This window comes from Anas acuta, chromosome 1 (genome assembly GCF_963932015.1).
Source record: "Anas acuta chromosome 1, bAnaAcu1.1, whole genome shotgun sequence".
Lineage (NCBI taxonomy): Eukaryota > Metazoa > Chordata > Aves > Anseriformes > Anatidae > Anas > Anas acuta.
In genome coordinates, this window is record NC_088979.1 from 195,523,386 (window position 1) to 195,529,304 (window position 5,919).

Sequence of the window (5,919 nt, forward strand, 5' to 3'; positions counted from 1 at the left end):
AAAAGGAAAAGGAAAAGGAAAAGGAAAAGGAAAAGGAAAAGGAAAAGGAAAAGGAAAAGGAAAAGGAAAAGGAAAAGGAAAAGGAAAAGGAAAAGGAAAAGGAAAAGGAAAACAAACTGTTGTGCTTTAACCCAGCAGGCAGCCAAGTACCATGCAGGCACTTGCTCATTCTCCCCAGTTGGGATGAGGGAGAGAACTAGAAAGGTTAAAGTGTGAGAACTCATGGACTGTGATAAGGACCCCCCTTCCTTCTTCTTTACCCCAACTTTTAGTGCTGAGCATGATGACATTGATTGATATATTAAAATAGAGGCATGTATAATTTAAGTGAATATTGAGAAGCAATCCCAGACTTAGAGCAGACAACTTTGATTTTACCTGAAGCTTTAGTATTTCAACACAACAAATAGCATTCAGTTCTCTTCTAAATATGATCAGTGATAGGAACAGAATACTTGGTTATCTCTCTGGAATTGCGACAATCTCCCTCCTTGTGTGGATCTGCATGATTAAACTGTCATACTTAGAAAGGGTTATTAGCATTATGAACATCTCAGAGGGAAAGGCTCTCAAATTTACTATCAGTCAGAGAATACTTTCTAAGGTTGGATTGACGTCTATTATATGTAAGGATAGCCATGTCCTATCACTGCCAAGGACAATCAGACTATGGTACATGTTTCAAACTGAACTCTGACAGGAAACCTCTGCAAGCCACCAGCAACATCTTGTCATAAACAGCAATAAGTAACAAGGAACATGTGGTGTTAAGGAACATGGGTGAGGAAAACGAGGGAACATTCTTACTGTCTGTCTCATAGTTGCTTTGGATCAATGGAAACACATGGTCTTATGTAAGATTTCATAGCTGACAGCTCTGAGAGAAAATTAATTATTTTAGCCATAAATGGACTAAAATGGCAAGTGAACGAGATGGTTGGTTCACAGTTTGGTAGAGATGGCTGGGGTGAGATCTTATTCCTGTTTTCTGCTACCTAGTGGAAAATTATCAAACTATCTTCAGAAGTAAACCACAAAATAACAAGGGATAGGGGATGCAAGGTGAAACAAAGAAAATTCTGTTTAGAATTGGAAATGAAAGATTCTTTACAATGGAAGGGGCTAAACTTTGGAGCCCTTTAGTTTCATTAATTTATTTGTTCTTAGGTGAGGGAGATAACTATAGAAACAGTATCAGTTTGTCTTTGAGGAGACAGATCTATATATACCCAAGTCTTTATTGCCTTACTACAGGCCCATCCGTAATGGAGAGCAAATGAGTATTTGTGAAAAGCTTGGTAATCATTCAGCAAAAGAAAAGTATCACCCAGAGCAGCACTGTGGTTTAAAAAACCCAGGGAGATGCAGTCATATAAAGCTGGTAGGCCTGCGCACTGTGTGTAAAATAAACCTTAAATTATTCAAAAGGAAGTATGTACACTTTAAGAATGGAAATAACAAAATGCAATTGTGCAGAAATGCAATCCCACAGTTTTACAGGGAAACTGCAATCTGGAAAATGCAAACTAGGGATCCAGTTCCTTCTACCTAAGCCCAAGATCTGCATGTATCACCTGTCCCCATAAGCTGGCATTCCAAACATAAGCTTGTTCTAAACGGTGTGTTTGTGTGGAGCAGCCTCAGCTACAGACTGCAACTTGTGAAGTGCCTGAATGCCAGGGAGTTAAAGACTTGAAGAAATACAGAGCATTGACATTTCAGCAGTTATGCGTTTTCCTGCAGCAAGTAATTGTATTATTCTTTTAGCCTGTTAAGAAACAGAAACACACCTCTTTTTAAAAATACATCTCATATTGTATAATTAAGAAAGTAAACCAGAGCATTTGCACTGTTTTACACAGGCCCTTCAGGTTTAGTGAGCAGTTCCAGGGGTGACAGTATGGCACCTCTTTAAGGCATTACTTACACTTAAACTTTTCATAAACTGTAGAAACATGTCCAAAAATTATGTCAAAATATGCTTTTTACCTTACTAGATAAACACTAAAGGAAACTGAGTAGCCTGATAATTACCAGAGCTCAGAAGAAAAAAAAAAAAAAATGGTCTCCAGCCCGCTGACTGAGTCGCTACCTCCTCCTTCTGGCTGCCAAAAGCGTTCAGGGAGCTGGAGGGGGCAATAAGGCCCTGGCACTGCTGGAGCCTTGGCAGTGGGGCACTGGTGCTGCTGGTTGCATTGGACAGAAGCTGCAGCGTAATGGTGAAGGGGCTGAGGCATGCCCTGAGGAGAGGAAGGCCATCACCTGCCTGAGGCCTGTCACAGCTGGTCCCAGCCAGCTCTGAAACCACTGTGAAACCAGTGGTAAAGATAGGAGGGTAGGCAGAGTGTGTGGAGCCCCTGCTGTGGGAGAGGGAGGGAAGTGGCCAGGGCCAGAGCTGGGGCTAGGGCCAGGACCTCTCTGAGGGACTGTAGCCTATGGGTGGCCATGCTGGGGCAGGGCAGGGACAATAAGGAACCATGCAGTCTCCAAATCAGTGAGAAAGTAAGAGCAACAGAAAGAAACCATGGAACGTACAACTCCAGCCTCCTGTGGTGCTAATCCCATAACTGTAGGAAAAGGAATAGACTGATGGTGAACTGCACCAAAAATAAATGAAGCTGTGTCTGGAAATGGAAGGGGGAAGGAAAAGTGTTTGGCTTGTTTGACCTGGCTTGGGAAAGTGTTTATTATTAAAGTGTTATTATGTTGTTGTTTTTTGTTTGTTTGTTTGTTTGCTTGTTTTTTTTTTTTTTTTTCCCTTACAATACATAAATCAACAATCAGAAGTTTGTTTTAATTGGCAATAAAGTAAGTTTAAACAAACAAACAAAAAAACAGTTCAGCCTGTGACATTGCTGTGAAACTTTTCACCTTCCCTGACCTGGGGTACAGTCTGCAGTTCTGCAAAAAAATGTTTGCAGACGGATCAGCTACAAGCACCAGTGGGGTAGAAGGAGGAAGCAGGAGACTGAGGAAAAGCTGACACAGGGATGGCAGTACTGTTGTAAGGGCGCTATGTTGGTTGGTGATGCATCAACAGCAACCTATTTATTATCTTGCGCAAAATCTGCTTTCAGATGACTGGGGTGATCTGAAGAAGCCACGCTGCGCCTCTTTCAGGTAGAACAGGTAGAAATGATATATTTATTTATTTATTTATTTAATGGTTTTTATTTATTATTTATATATTTATTTATTTTTATTATTATAATATTTATTTATTTATTATTATATATTTATTATGGTATTTATTTATTTATTTATTTATTTATTTAATGGTGGGCTCTTTTGCCCACCATTTTAAAGCCAGACGCTGAGATGCTGAAGAAGCCAGACGCTGAGATGCTGAAGAAGCAGAGCTGCTCGGGCTCTTCCTGCAGGACCCAGTGCTTCCCGCCTGCGCCTAGCACCATCTAGCGAGCCCGAGGGGAACCTCCCGGCCCGCCGGCCTCCGACCCCTCATGGGTCTACCTTCACTGTCGGGATGAATCTGGTAAAAGGAGAGCACTAAGAATAACCTCTCAGTCCTCTTCAGCCCTCAGAAACATTTGGGGAGCTCTGCCACTTCCCCTGAAGCTTTAGTTTAGCAGGAAGACCAGTGAAGGGCTTTTCTTGTCAATCATACACTTTTATCCAGGATAAGGAGCAGGGCATACGTGTTATGACAGCGATGTGGCTATCAAGATGTTACTTGGATGTTGCAAAAAAAATTTCTTAACTCTACATGAGCTAGCTCGAGTGGTTCTCCTTTCATTAATGCTAATAAGAGTAAAAATTAAAAATTAATTAGAGTAAAAATTTTTAATCTGTTATTATAACCTATTTTTAGAAATTAATGTATATTCTTCTCACCAGTCAAAATGAAAAGTACGTTGTAAGATACTTCGATTATCTAGCCTTTCTCTGGGAAACATGACTTTGTTTGTCTCTTAGTGGTTACAAAGAGCAGTCAGAAAATACTATATCATTATTGTAATAGTTGTCAGCACAATTACAATACACTTCAAACTACAGCAGTTTATGAAGTTAGGTACATTTCCCTGGGTTACATACAGATGTAGAAAAAAGCTTCATATTCAGTCAGTTTCAGATCAGAAAACAACTTTCAAATCTTTCAGCTCTTAACTCTGGTCTTCTAATAATCTTCTAATAAAAGTCAGAGTTAAGAAGAGGAAGGGTAGAAATCGGTAGATTGGTGCAAAGACAATGCAATATTTGTTTCATGAGATCCATTAACTGGAGGCTATTCAGAGGAGGGTTATTTGTGATCCTAGGGGTCTTACTACAATTCTATGTTGATTTCTGCTGATATCCTTGTTGGGAACATATTTCCATCTTGTTCTGTGTTCTATTTCCTTCCGTTCTCTTTGCAACATTCTGTAAGCAGTATTAATTATGGAGACCTGAGGATCACCTGGATTTTTGCATGAATAATTTTACTTCTTTGAAAATGAAATGAAAAATGCAATAAAAAATAAAATATAAAATAAAATAAATCAAATCAAATCAAATCAGCAAAGCAATCTCCAGTCTCTAATTCTGCAGTAATGACATTGACGCAATATTCACACACACATATATATACACAATACATATACACACAAATTCTTTCCAGTGCTCCTTAAAGTCAGATCTCCGGAGAAGAAACACAAAAGTCTGTACAGGTGCTTTATTTTATACCGTCTCAGATATCTGAGCAGAATTTCTACATATTTTCAAATTAGGAGGGAAAAAAAAAAACCAACACAAACAAACAAACAAAAACCCTTGATTTATATTCTGCTTCTAAAACTTCTGCTTCTAGGAGTTAACAATCTTCATATTTATATGTTACCATATTTGTACTTTAGAATAATTGACATTTTCTTGATAGATGAGAAATTGTCTTAGAAAAGTCCTACAGAAGCTGCATTTAATTTCAAGTCCTAACCAAGTACCAGCATGTGTGTTTTAAGAAACAGTTTGAAAATGAACACAGTATAGTAACTAACTAGAAATGGTTCAGTACAACAATATTTCAAAGATTTGCCTCAGGTTTCACATTTGTGTTTTCAAGAAATAAAGTTGCTAGAGTGCATCTTTATAAGTCATTTTGTATACTTGAGCATAGTGAATTTGATGCTTATGAAAGCAGGAGACATTGCTATTAAAGGCACAGAGCACGGTCACTGAATAATCTTCCTCAGTGAGTTTGCCTTCCCATTCCCTTTCAGTGATTGAAGAAGAAAAACTCCTGTACCATTCTGTTGGCTTTCATTTTGTATTTATGTTTGGCTACATTCAGAAATGATTATGCTCTCTTTTTGTATTTGTTCTTATGAGCAATATTGATTCATAAGGATGGCTATTGAACAGACATTTTGAGAATGTAACAATGATTCATTTAACTAAGGAAAATAAGCTCATTTTGTGATGATGTTAATATCAGGTTGAAACAGTTAGTCTTCCTACTAGCTGGGTTTATGTACTATGCTCATAATACCAGTCTGTCTTAGTTCTTTCATTCAGGGAATCAGTGGTAGAACAAGAAAATAAAATGCTCAAAAAGCAAATTCAGGTTTGCAAATGTTTAAAGTAATATTCAATACAAAGAGATCAGTAATAATCTGTAAGTAAAAACTGTCTCGTTATTTGCTTAACATAGACTGGTGGCATAACCTTAGGTGAACAAAAAAGGAAAACTTGTCCCCAAAGAAATCAACTGAAGCATGCAATGGATTCAGGGAAGACAAGGTTTAATTTAAAATCTACAAAAGTTTTATCTAAGTGACATATTAAAATTGCAACTGATTCTTTTATGCAGACAGTTTTCCCTTGTGAATAACAGTATTTCCCCTGGTGGAAAATGTTAATGGCTGCCACTAGACCTGTCCCTCACAATGTTTCCTCTACACACATACACACACACACACACACACA

General features: G+C 38.2%; 1 long non-coding RNA gene across 1 annotated transcript; it reads left to right on the forward strand.

Moving 5' to 3' along the window:
• The first annotated feature begins 2,345 nt into the window (after nt 1-2,345).
• LOC137850330 (uncharacterized) lies at nt 2,346-4,492 on the forward strand. The gene is made up of 3 exons (XR_011092483.1): nt 2,346-2,502; nt 3,078-3,129; nt 3,307-4,492. It is a non-coding gene; the product is annotated as an uncharacterized lncRNA (long non-coding RNA).
• The last annotated feature ends 1,427 nt before the right edge of the window (nt 4,493-5,919 follow it).